We start from the raw sequence: 14,314 nt of genomic DNA on the forward strand, positions 1-14,314 counted from the left end.
GTTGATGAGCAATTTTGATTATCTTGCATTTTGATCTCATGGTACAAGTCACCTGCAGCTCGCTCCACCACAAACAGCCAAAGACTAAATGAAAGCAGTATAACATCAAAGCACTTCAAGACCAAGCTAGCTGTGAGATGTTCCAGCAACACCGATCTGAAAAACTCTCTAACTTGCTTGATAATATCATTGACATTCAATAGCACTGGGATCAACTTAAAAATACCATTCACAGTGCATGGGCTGAAACTGTAGGATATTCCACTCATCGGCACCAAGACTGGTTTGACAAAAACAATGAGAAAATCCTAGCATTAGTTCAACAGAAAAGAACTGCATTCTGTAACTTGCAAAATGATTCCTCTAACCAACAAAAACTTATCACCTGCTCAAAGCTGAAGTCCAAAGGAGGCGAGGTGACATAAAAAATAAGTGGTGGCAAGAGATGGACTCTAAGATCCAGGGTTTCGTAGACCAGGATAACATAAGCTTCTTTCAAGCAATAAAAGCTATATATGGGCCAAGCTCCAAAGGCCCAACCCGCTTACATTCCCAGGATGGCTCCACCCTCCTCAAGGACAGTTTCGCCATTAAACAAAGCTGGAAGGAGCACTTTGAGAGCCTGCTAAACTGCGAATCCACAGCCTCTGAAGACACCATCTAGTCTATTCCACAACGCTTAGCAATGCTGATCCCCCATCTTCTGAGGAAATCCGGTGTGCCATCACACAGACAAAAAATCACAAGACACCAGGTCCAGATGGCATCACCTGTACAAACTACTCTTCACACTACACAAATCACCATCAGTGGAGAATCCCTGGAAAACGTGAACCATTTTCCATACCTTGGCAGCCACCTCTCCTAAACAGCCAGCATTGACACACAAATGGAATACAGGATCCTCAGTGCCAGCACATCTTTTGGAAGACTACTCAAATGAGTCTTCCATGATAGGGATCTGCAAACAGGCATCAAGATCTTGGTTTACAAGACAGTTGTCATCCCCACCCTTCTCTAGGGTGTAAGACCTGGGTAACCTACAGATGACATCTCAAGCAGCTGGAGTGGTTCCAATAGCACTGCCTCAGGAGGATTCTTAGGATTAGCTGGGAAGTCCGACGCACTAACATGAGCATTCTCTCTGTAGCCAACATCAGCAGTATAGAAGCGCAGGTCATGAAACCCCAACTCCACTGGGCTGGTCACTGTGTACATATGGCTGACACTTTGCTCCCAAAGCATGTACTCTTGTCTCAGGTCTGTCAGGGAAGAAGGGTTCACAGAGTGCAGTGGAAGCACTTCAAAGACATAGTGAAAGTACATCTGAAAAAGGGAGGCATCAATCCAACAAACTGGGAGGACTCGGTGCAGAACAGAACACAGTAGTGCCACACCATACACCAAGACACAACTCACTTTGAGGAGAACAGATGTTCTCATGAGACTGAGAAGCGACAAAGGAGGAAAGAAAGGGCAGCCAATAACTATGTCTCCTCCAAGATTACACCTGTCACTTCTGTGGGAAAATCTGTAGGGAACGAATTGGGCTCCTCAACCACTTAAAAACCCACCAATGAACCCCCTTGGCAGACATCAACCTCGGATCAAGGGATAGCCGAAGACAAGTCACCAAACCCACATGTGAGTGCTAGGTAGCAAAATTGTTCACTATTACCCATGATTCTTGACTTGCTCACCTGAAGACAAATATTTTAGACCCCCTTGATTGAGAGAGAGAAGTGGTGAGTCAGAACTCTAGGGACCTTTTAAAGGAGATATCCATCTGTGCCAGGTGTATTGTTGGATGATAAATCATAATTGCAGCATAGTTGCAGCCGTTTTGGTCCCAGGATATTAGAGACACAGGGTGGTTGTTCACACACAGGTCATAGGGTGTTTTTGTCTTTTATTACCACAAAACCAATGATATACCTGAGATACATGAATGACATTTTAATCCTCTGGACAGACAGCTTAAACTCCCTCATAGATTTCCACCACAACTTCATCAACTATTCCCTATCCATTAAACTCTCTCTTGAACACACCCACACCAGCATCAACTTCCTGGATACCACAATCACCTTGAACAATGGAACCCTAAAGAGAACCATATACAAGAAACCCCCAGATCACCACACTTACCTTCATAGATCCAGTAACCACCCCAAACACACTAAGAAATCTGTTTATCTACAGCCAGGCACTCACATTCCACAGAACATTCTCTGAAGACAAAGCCTGGGGTGTACACCTTAACATACTGAAAACCACGTTCACCAAACAAGAACACTCCACCAGAGAAGTAGATTGCAACATGGAATATGCCACCCAAATACCCCCAGAGAACCCACTTCAGTACAGAAATAAAGCCCCCTCTCATTGTTCACTCCTAGTTGTCATCTGTCATCCTACACTGGAACCCATATGGGGTATCATCAAACATCAAATCATACTCGAGGGGGATCCCATCCTGAAAGAAATCCTTCCTGAAACCCCACTTCTGGCCTTCAAACAATCCCCCGATCTGTCCAAGCTCATCATCAGAAGCAGACTCTCCATAAACCAGGATACCCCACCTCAGAGTGCCACCAACCCTGCCAGAACAACGTTGCAAAACATGCAGACATATCCCCACTGCTACAATGATCAGCATTCCCCACAGCACCCCTTTCAAGATCAACGGGTCCTACACATGCCTAGCACAACATGTGGTGTACCTCATCCAGTGCACTAACCGTCCCAACAACTATTATAGATGAAACCAGACAATCACTATGCTCTTGAATGAACTCACACAGGAAAATAATAAGACAAAAACACCACATTACCTGTGGGTGAACACTTTTCACAAAGTGATCACTCTATATCTGACCTATCAGTCCTCGTCCTCAAAAGAAACCTGCACAACACTTTTAAAAGTGTTCAAGCCTGGGAGCTTAAATTCATTACTTTGCTAGACACCAAAAATCATGGACTAAATAGAGACACTGGATTTATGGCTCATTAGAACAATCTGTAACCCACTAACTCCTTCCTTTTGTCCTATGACTGCAGAGGTGTTAATGGGTCACACTACCTTGAATGGTCCCTCACAATCTGTGCTAACTACTGTTGCGAATTATACCTGATAGGTCAAGCGCAGTTCGAGTCTAGGCTAAGGCACATGAACAAAGTCCACAACTGCAGAGTTCCCAAAGATATTAAGTTTATTACGCTCGAGCGTAGTGCCCCCCTGCTAGCCAGAAGGGGACCCCGAATGCAGGTTATATAAAGATTATATACCTTTTAGCACAGCATGTAGCCCTCATGCATCGGAAACCTTAGCCAATAGACAAACCCTTTCCTTATCTACCACCTATCCCTGCTAGGTACATTCCCCGTGCTAAACCATTACTTCAGCTACACAACATAGCCCTAAAGCAATGCATCAGTAACTTTTTTTATCAGAATGGGAGGCCCACATCACAAGGCCAGGAGGCAGGGAGTTAGGAACAGAGAAAGAACAGAAACCTGGAGTCGAGACAGGCTGGAAACAAGGAGGAGAGTTTTCATAGGAATGCAGTATCTAAGGAACACTCCTCCTGGTGCATGATGTGCTTGCTTTTAGACAATGGTGGGCCCCAAACCCAAAATGGAGTCACATATACTAACTTTTCCTTAACACTACCTAAGCTAGGTATCAGAGGGGTAGCCGTGTTAGTCTGGATCTGTAAAAGCAGCAAAGAGTCCTGTGGCACCTTATAGACTAACAGATGTATTGGAGCATAAGCTTTCGTGGGTGAAAACCCACTTCGTCAGATGCATGTAGTGGAAATTTCCAGAGGCAGGTATAAATATGCAAGCAAGAATCAGGCTAGGGATAATGAGGTTAGTTCACTCAGGGAGGATGAGGCTCTCCTCTAGCAGTTGAGGTGTGAACACCCAGGGAGGAGAAACTGCTTTTGTAATTGGCTAGCCATTCACAGTCTTTGTTTAATCCTGAGCTGATGGTATCTACACCAGCAACACCATCACAGGACCTAACCAGATCAGCCATACCATCACCAGTTCATTCACCTGCACGTCCACCAATGTAATATACGCCATCATGTGCCAGCAATGCCCCTCTGCTATGTACATCGGCCAAACTGGACAGTCCCTATGTAAAAGGATAAATGGACACAAATCAGACATTAGGAATGGCAATATACAAAAACCTGTAGAAGAGCACTTCAACCTCCCTGGACACACACTAGCAGATTTAAATGTAGCCATCCTGCAGCAAAAAAACTTCAGACCAGACTTCAAAGAGAAACTGCTGAGCTTCAGTTCATTTGCAAATTTGACACCATCAGCTCAGGATTAAACAAAGACTGTGAATGGCTAGCCAACTACAAAAGCAGTTTCTCCTCCCTTGGTGTTCACATCTCAACTGCTAGAAGAGTGCCTTATCCTCCCTGAGTGAACTAACCTCGTTATCCCTAGCCTGTTTCTTGCTTGCATATTTATACCTGCCTCTGGAAATTTCCACTACATGCATCTGATGAAGTGGGCATTCACCCATGAAAGCTTATGATCCAATACGTCTGTTAGTCTGTAAGATGCCACAGGCCTCTTTACCTATGCTAAACAATCTGTTCCATCATGCATTTTGCTGTGATGCTGGGCGTTCCTTTCCCAGTCCTGCAGAAGAGCTCTGTGTGGCACAAAAGATTGTCTCTCTCACCAACGGAAGTTGATTCAATAAAAGATATTACCTCATCTACCTCGTCTTGATAAATCTCGGATGACATTTGTGAATGGCAGGAGCAAAAGAGAAGGGAGATCGGTATGGAGCGAATGGTTTATTAGCAGGGCTGCAGGAGTCCGGCCCTAATTCTAACAGCTCATGGAACAGGATGTTCTCCAGCAATGCTGGGATTTTCAGTTTATGATAGAGTGTCTTTAAAGAGTTGCATCTTTATAGCAACATTATCTTGCACAATTTGTCCCTAAATTTGTTGTTGAAAAAAGATACCTTGAGAATGTCATAGTATCTCAGAGAGGCACTGAATGGCACATAATTTTAAAAAGTGACATATTTTCCTTCTTTGTCTACCACTGCCTCTAATTTTGCTATTTACAAATATACATCAATCCAAATGTCATAATAAAAACAAATGTCCTGTGCACATCCCTGTCCTATGGCTATAATAAAATGCAGATCTAATATTCCATCCTGGCTAGAGGAAAAATGCACCCATTTTGTTCAGACTAAGATTCTTAGGTTCATATTTTATTTTCTGATATGTAGAGACCTCAGCAGGCTGCAGTAGGAGGCTTGTGAATACCAGAGCAAGAGCTGGCCCTTTAAATTCAGTCAGCAGCCCATTTTAGCATATAAAATCTGAAGTGTTGTAGAAAATAAAGGTTTTAATTACAGTTGGCATTTCTGAGACTGCTGCTGGCAGTGACCAGCTTGTCAAAATGAGACATCATTTGTGACACCATAACTAAGGCAATGTAAGCAAACAGGACATATTCTCACTCACCCACCTACCCACACATGCTGTCATCCAACCGTATATCCTCCCTCGCTCCCCAATCCACCTAGTTCTCTACTCACCCATCCACACATGGTCATCATTGCTTTTGTTATGTTCTAAGTGACAGCTATGGTCTCATGTCATAACTCCTAATCTTTTCAGTAGAATAAACTCATTGCAGGCAACTGGAAGCCTGGGTAGGTGTATAGAATGCATTTAAAGCCCTCCATACCCTAAGTATCAACAAGCACATACAGGAAACAGCTGCAGAGCAAAGTTATTTTCTGAGTGTCAAACAGATTGGACAGGGAAGTAGATGCAAACGCAGTGGCTCTACCATAGATTCGAACTCTCTGGGAGTCAGGGAAGGGACTCTAAAACTACTTGACTGGGAGAGCTCTGGACATATTCAATAAGATCATAGAATATCAGGGTTGGAAGGGACCTCAGGAGGTCATCTAGTCCAATCCCCTGGTCAAAGCAGGACCAATCCCCAATTTTTGTCCCAGATTCCTAAATGGCCCCCTCAAGGATTGAACTCACAACCCTGGGTTTAGCAGGCCAATGCTCAAACCACTGAGCTATCTCTTCCACAAACAAGGTCCCACTGAGATTTGAACTCAGATCACTGGATTCAGAGTCCAGAGTGCTAACCATTACACCATGGAACCAGCATATATAGAAAAGCTGGACGAGCACAAGCCCATGGGGCTGGATGCACTGCATCCGAGAGTGCTAAAGGAGTTGGCAGATGTGATTGCAGAGCCATTGGCCATTATCTTTGAAAACTCATGGCGATCAGGGGAGGTCCCAGATGACTGGAAAAAGGCTAATGTAGTGCACATCTTTAAAAAAGGGAAGAAGGAGGATCCGGGGAACTACAGGTCAGTCAGCCTCACCTCAGTCCCTGGAAAAATCATGGAGCGGGTCCTCAAGGAATCAATTCTGAAGCACTTAGAGGAGAGGAAAGTTATCAGGAAAGTCAGCATGGGTTCACCAAGGGCAAGTCATGCCTGACTAATCTAATTGCCTTCTGTGATGAGATAACTGGCTCTGTGGATGAGGGAAAGCAGTTGATGTGTTATTCCTGGACTTTAGCAAAGCTTTTGATATGGTCTCCCACAGTATTCTTGTCAGCAAGTTAAAGAAGTATGGGCTGGATGAATGGACTATAAGGTGGATAGAAAGCTGGCTAGATTGTCGGGCTCAACGGGTAGTGATCAATGGCTCCATGTCTAGTTGGCAGCTGGTATCAAGCAGAGTGCCCCAAGGGTCGGTTCTGGGGCCGGTTTTGTTCAATATCTTCATGAATGATCTGGAGGATGGCGTGGATTGCACCCTCAGCAAGTTTGCAGATGACACTAAACTGGGAGGAGAGGTAGATATGCTGGAGGGTAGGGATAGAATACAGAGGGCCTTAGACAAATTAGAGGATTGGGCCAAAAGAAATCTGATGAGGTTCAACAAGGACAAGTGCAGAGTCCTGCACTTAGGATGGAAGAATCCCATGCACCGCTACAGACTAGGGACCGAATGGCTAGGCAGCAGTTCTGCAGAGAAGGACCTAGGGGTTACAGTGGACGAGAAGCTGGATATGAGTCAACATTGTGCTCTTGTTGCTAAGAAGGCCAATGGCATTTTGGGCTGTATAAGTAGGGGCATTGCCAGCAGATCGAGGGACGTGATCGTTCCCCTCTATTCGACATTGGTGAGGCCTCCAATTTTGGGCCCCACACTACAAGAAGGATGTGGAAAAATCCAGCGGAGGGCAACAAAAATAATTAGGGGACTGGAACACATGACTTATGAGGAGAGGCTGAGGGAACTGGGATTGTGTAGTCTGCGGAAGAGAAGAATAAGGGGGGATTGATAGCTGCTTTCAACTACCTGAAAGGGGTTCCAAAGTGGATGGACCTCGACTGTTCTCAGTGGTAGCAGATGACAGAACAAGGAGTAATGGTCTCAAGTTGCAATGGGGGAGGATTAGGTTGGATATTAGGAAAAGCTTTTTCGCTAGGAGGGTGGTGAAGCACTAGGGAGGTGGTGGAATCTCCTTCCTTAGAAGTTTTTAAGGTCAGGCTTGACAAAGTCCTGGCTGGGATGATTTAGTTGGGGATTGGTCTTACTTTGAGCAGGGGGTTGGACTAGATGACCTCCTGAGGTCCCTTCCAACCCTGATATTCTATGATTCTATGAAAACTAGAGTATGGAGAAAAAATAGGTTATTCTCTACCTCAGACAGAAGCACTGTACTTATGACCAGATTGTAGCATTTAGACAAAATGTTCAATATTCAATGGGCTAAAGACTCACTCTCTTGTTTTCTCTAGCCTGGTGGTTAGGGCTCTCACCTGGGGTAGGGGAGAACTTGGTTTAAAACGTAGCTCTAAATCACATAGGGTGGGGGAAGATTCAAATACAGGTTTCCCACATCCCAGGTGAATATCCTAACCACTAGACTATTGGGTATTCTGACACTCACTGACACACACACATCTATAATAGCGAGCCCCCCAAAATTCCTGAGCTGCTCACCAGTTGCTGTCTGTCATAAATATAAAGGGAAGGGTAAACCCCTTTAAAATCCCTCCTGGCCAGAGGAAAAATCCTCTCACCTGTAAAGGGTTAAGAAGCTAAAGGTAACCTCATTGGCACCTGACCAAAATGACCAATGAGGAGACAAGATACTTTCAAAAGCTGGGAGGAGGGAGAAAAACAAAGGGTCTGTGTCTGTCTGTATGCTGCTTTTGCCAGGGACAGAACAGGAATGGAGTCTTAGAACTTTTAGTAAGTAATCTAGCTAGGTATGTGTTAGATTATGATTTCTTTAAATGGCTGAGAAAAGAACTGTGCTGAATAGAATGACTATTCCTGTCTGTGTGTCTTTTTTGTAACTTAAGGTTTTGCCTAGAGGGATTCTCTATGTTTTGAATCTAATTCCCCTGTAAGGTATCTACCATCCTGATTTTACAGAGATGATTCCTTTACTTCTATTAAAAGTCTTCTTATAAGAAAACTGAATGCTTTTTCATTGCCCTAAGATCCAAGGGTTTGGGTCTGTGGTCACCTATGCAAATTGGTGAGGAGTTTTACCAAACCTTCCCCAGGAAGTGGGGTGCAAGGGTTGGGAGGATTTGGGGGGGAAAGATGTGTCCAAACTACGTTTCCCAGTAAACCCAGATGAAGTTTGGTGGTGGCAGTGGAAATCCAAGGGCAAAGGGTATAATTAATTTGTACCTTGGGGAAATTTTAACCTAAACTGGTAAAAGTAAGCTTAGGAGGTTTTCATGCAGGTCCCCACATCTGTACCCTAGAGTTCAGAGTGGGGAAGGAACCTTGACACTGTCTTTTGTATGGGTTAAGTATGCCCTGAGCACACCTACTGGATTAGCTACTGCTTGGGAGTTAGGTGGGAAATACCTAGTTTGAAAATCCTGCCGGGACTTCAGTGTGAGTGAGGGCTCTTAGCAGTTCATTAACTGTGGGGTGGTATCAGGACTTAGGCAGCTTTGTATATGCCCATGAATGGAAATTTAGGCATCCATGGGGATTTAGGCACCTTCAGGGTAAGGCAGAAGATGAGTGGTGGTTTGGTGAATGTCAGTGGTGTCCAAATGTTGGAGTTAGGTACCTAAGTCCATTGGTGACTCTGGTCCCTGGTATTTCAGCATAAGTAGTAGAGTCTTATGGTTTTATAGCCAGTAGTTCTGGGTTCAATTCCCTACCAGGAAACCCAACCCCAGATTACTATAATGAAGTAATTCTTTAAGGACAGTATCCTAAAGCGAGAAGGGACCATTGTGATCATCTTGTCTGACCTCCTGTATAACACGAGCCATAGAATTTCCCCCAAAATAATTGCTAGAGCATCTCTTTTAGAAAAACAGCCAGTCTTGATTTAACAATTGTGAGGGATGCAGAATCCACCCATGACCCTTGGTAAATTATTCCAATGGTTAATTACTCCTCACAGTTAACAATTTACATCTTATTTCCAGCCAGAATTTGTCTAGCTTCAACTTCCAGTCAGTAGAGGATCTGATACCTTTCTCTACTAGATTGAATAGCCCATTATTAAATATTTGTTTCCCATGTAGTTACTTATAAACTGTAATCAAGTCACCCTTTAACCTTCTCTTTATTAAGCTAAATAGATTGAGCTTCTTGCGTCCAACTCTATAAGGCAGGTTTTCTAATCCTTTAATCATTCTCGTAGCCCTTCTCTGAACCTCTCCAATTTATTAACATCTTCCTTGAATTATGGGCACCAGAACCTGATGAAGTATTCCGGCAGCAGTCACACCAGTGCCAAATACAAAAGTAAGATAACCTCTCTTCTCCTACTTGGGATTCTCCTGTTTATGCATCCCAGGATCATAGTTTGGCCACAGCATCACACTGAGAGCTCATGTTCAGCTGATTATCCACCATAACCACCATATCTGTTTGAGTCACTGCTTCCCAAGATAGTTTCCCCTGTCTTGTATGTATAGGCTACATTCGTTGTTCTTGGATGCATTTATTTACATTTAGATCTGATTAAAATGCATATTGTTTGCTTGTGCCCAGTTTACAAAGCAATCTCAGAATCATTGCCTTATCCTCTTTGCTATTTACCACTCTCCCAATTTTTGTGTTACCTGCAATCTTTATCTGTGATGATTTTATGTTTCCTTTCAGGTCATTGATAAAAATATAAAATAGTGTCGGGCCAAGAACCCATCCCTGCAGGACTCCGCTGGAAATACACTCACTCAAAGATGATTCCCAGACCGGAAGAAGAGCTCTGTTAGCTGAAAAGCTTGTCTCTCTCACCAACAGAAGTTGATCCAATAAAATATATTTCCTCACCCACCTTGTCTCTCTAATGATCATGTAGACAAAGGATAAGATACTCTTAATCCAGGAAAACAGACAGATGGAGAGAACGTTAATTGTAACTGTTGAAAGGTGCTGATAAAAATAATACTTGCCTGCAGAGAGGCCAGATTGTTTGAACAGCTACCATGTATTTAGGTGAATTGAGTTACTTTAATTAATCTGGACTGTTTTTATGCATGTTTAGAGCTCTTCAGAATGCTTCACACAGTGTTTTAGTGATCAGTGCTAATGCAACAACATTTGCTCAGAGTGTTACATTATATCCTGACATTTGTGTGCTGTTTAAAAAATTGTCCTGTCACAGAAGGACACTAATGACTTAACAACCTAAAGCTAGCCAGTATGGAAAACCTTGGTGCTTAATCAAGATAAATTTCTTAGTTTCTAATCAATGTATACAGAAGAGTTATGGTTTTTGCAGACATTAGCTCTGCTTTACATAAATATGTTTTATCAGTGGACAAATGCATCATTTATACAGCAAGGTACCAAATGCAAAAATTTAGAATTTTAAATAAGTACTTTCTACTGTGCTTTTCATGGCATATAGAGTGTTTATAGGATGCAGTAAAAATTTGTCACACAGCCTCATGAATCATTCTAGCAAGTCATTGATTTCATGCAAATCAAAAGATTATTTGGCTTGGGAAGATTTGATATTTCTCAACCATTAGCTAGTTTGTTTATTCTCCTGACAAATATGGTGTGTGACCAGAAATTCTTAAAAATAGTAGTAGGTGTGTGAGTGCTTTGTAAATTTGCCATATCGTGTAAACATCAGCAATGGTTTAAAACCATGATTTTTCTTTGCACAGGCTATTGACACAAGGGCACTGTGGCTATCTGTTGCTGTGATCTCAGTGATATGAAAATCACAAACGGGAACATAAATAAAAGCCTTGGATTTTTGAGACTGGTGTTTTAAAGTGTAAATCAACATATTGTTCATTGGAAGTGAGTATTTCATCAATACCTCTTCAGTTTGAATTCAGAATATAAAAAGGTAAATCACTTTTTGGACCAAGGAATCTTTGCTGCTGGGATATAAAATCTATAGACCGATTTAAAAGCTTAAAGACATGGGGAACATAATTAATTCTGATGTAACAGAGAGGACTTGTTATATACCCTCTCTTAAGTGAATGTTAATTTTACTCAATAAAATATCCTATGGGGAAAATCCTTGCCCCACTAAAGTCAAAAAGAGTTTTGCCATTGACTTCAGTGGATCTAGAATGTCACCCCTTATCTATGACCAATTCATAGACGCTAATGGCAATCCCTGTGGTGGGTGCATGAGCTGCGGTAATGGATCCTGAGGGGAAGTTGCAGCTAGTCCTTCTTGGGCAGGATGGAAATTGCTGTAATGTGGGGTCTCTAAGAATAGATGGATATAAACAAACAAAAAAGGTGGGAGGACTGGGAAACCTCAGGGCTCCATCATCATGTTCTGAAATTTAAGGCAAGAAGCATGTCACTGGGGTGATGAGGAGGGAGATATGGTTACGTGGCTCAAGGACCATGTGTCTAGAGCTGCGTGAAGAACTGACTTTTTGGGTTCCCTGGCAATTCCAAAAAATTGGAAAATTGTTTGGGGTCAAACAAAATGTTTTGTTTCAATTTTGAGCATTTTAATATTTTTATTTGTTTAAAAAAATTAAACTGAAGGAAATCTGAAACAAACTCAGAGGAAACTCTGATTCAAAACTCTTGAAATAAGCCACTTCATCTTTTGGGAACTTTTTTCCCCAGTTGAAACAAGTTGATGAAACTGACATGAATTCACAAACCATTTCAGTGCTGGGGAATCTGCATTTTGCACCAAGATAGAGCTTTGGCTGAAAAATGTCACCCAACTCTACATGTGTCTTGAGTCTGATGGGGTGCTCATTCCCCTGGGCTTTCCAAACTCAGCTTCTGCTTCTCCACTCTTGAGCCACATCCCTTCTCTGCTCTACTTCTAGCAATAGGCTAAGCTGCTAGGGAGCTCCTGCCTCACAGTCTGAAAACCTCTGTGCTAAATGGAAGGCAGAAATCGGGGGTGAAGGGGAGGCACATGACCTGCTTGTCCCCCTCGTATTTCCTCTAGTTTGGGGGGGGGCAATACCCGCCCTCCCCCAATCTCTGCCCCGATATTAGCAATAAGACGGTATGTGTGAGTTTGCGTTGTACACTTATTGCCAAATACTTCATTCTTCTAAGTTGGTTGCTGAAATAATAGAGAATTAACCAGATCTCGGAAAGAGTGACTGCTAGTGTTCTAACATGGACATGGTGCACACACAAATCAAGGTTTCTGCATCCAAAAATATAAGCATTAAAAGATGCTTATACAGAATTTTAGGCCCAAGTTCAGCAGTTTATCTGAAACGCCTTTGAAAATCTGATTCTGTATATTGTGGACAAGCATATAGTAATTATTTTCCTCTCCTATTCAGAAAGAATACAGCACATAGCCTCCATATTTTTTCTTGCAACTGTGACTAGAATGCAGATTCCATGCAAATTGTTTATAAGCAGTTTAGAAATATTTTAAGTACAAGTTATTTGTATGCCATGCCTTGATCTCCATCCTCAAGACCCTGAAAATTCTGCCATTCGTGCCACTTTCTGTTGTTTGTTTTTTTCACCCACACACATTAGTAACATTCCTTTTCTGTCAGTTAATTCTGACTCAACTTCTTCTAATTGAACAGATAGAAAATTTCTCCTGCAGTTTTCTTTTTTGCTCATTATTTGTGAATTACAGGAATTGAAAAATTGCTATCATGGTTGGACAACACAGGCCACTTTAAAGAATTTTGTCCTTGAAATGTCTCAGTTTTTCATATCTGTTTTAATTTCAAAGATAATGAGAGGTTTCAGAGTAGCAGCCGTGTTAGTCTGTACCCGCAAAAAGAAAAGGAGTACTTGTGGCACCTTTAGAGACTAACAAATTTATTAGAGCATAAGCTTTCGTGAGCTACAGCTCACTTCATCGGATGCATGCAGTGAAAGATACAGTGAGGAGATTTTATATACACAGAGAACATGAAACAATGGGTGTTACCATACACACTGTAACAAGAGTGATCAGGTAAGGTGATGAGGATGATAGAAAAGGCGATAATAAAACGCTATACCTATTTATTCAGCTTTAGAGCGAACCAGGACTGACTGTCTGAATAGTCATAACCTCTTCAGTCCCTTAAAGGAAGATATGCATTAAAAAAGAATGTCTGATCAAACCAGCTCATTGGGACTGAAAAAGGAAAACCTTGGAAGAAGAACAGTGGCCACACAAAAGAATAGGACAACAGCACCCAGCTTCCTCTTAAGCTACATATGATATAGGGGTTGAAGTTTCAGCATGTTTCTTCCATAGTGTAATGAAAAAACAAAACAAATAAGAACTGAATTACCAGTAGATAAAGTTTAAGATAAAGCTTTTTGAGTGTGGAGAGTTCAACTGATTCTCAGTCCTGTTTGATATTCCAAATGTTTAATCATTTCCAGAAAGGACGATATCCATAAGCTATTTATGCTCCTATAGGCTTTACAATCTGGCAATGCATGTGTAATACTTATCTTTTTTTACACACAGATTGGTATTCAGTAACGTGGCTTTCTCTGTGTGCAAGCGACTGCAGACAGGAAAAGTAAAATCAATGCACTGGGAAAGAACCTCAGCTGGAATCAGCAGACTTGCGTCAACGTCAGTGGATCTAAGCCATTGTTTTCAAATAATACCAGATGGACTTTTAGAGGATTCAGTTTAATAAATCATAGACTGTCATGTCTGTTAGTTGGGTGATGTAATATGTTTAATTGGATCACCTTCTGATGGTGAGGGAGACCAGCTTTCAAGCTTACACAGAGCTCTTCTTCAGTTCTTCAGGTGACCTGCAGAAGAGCTCTGTGTAGCTCAAAGGTTTGTCTTTCTC

The 14,314-nt window shown here is 42.2% G+C and overlaps 1 non-coding gene across 1 annotated transcript; it reads right to left on the reverse strand.

Moving 5' to 3' along the window:
• Positions 1-6,109: 6,109 nt before the first annotated feature.
• On the reverse strand, positions 6,110-6,181 carry TRNAQ-CUG. Its single transcript has one exon. It is a non-coding gene; the product is annotated as a tRNA-Gln (tRNA).
• Between the last annotated feature and the right edge of the window lie 8,133 nt (positions 6,182-14,314).

Source organism: Chelonia mydas, chromosome 2 (genome assembly GCF_015237465.2).
Source record: "Chelonia mydas isolate rCheMyd1 chromosome 2, rCheMyd1.pri.v2, whole genome shotgun sequence".
Taxonomy (NCBI): Eukaryota; Metazoa; Chordata; order Testudines; family Cheloniidae; genus Chelonia; species Chelonia mydas.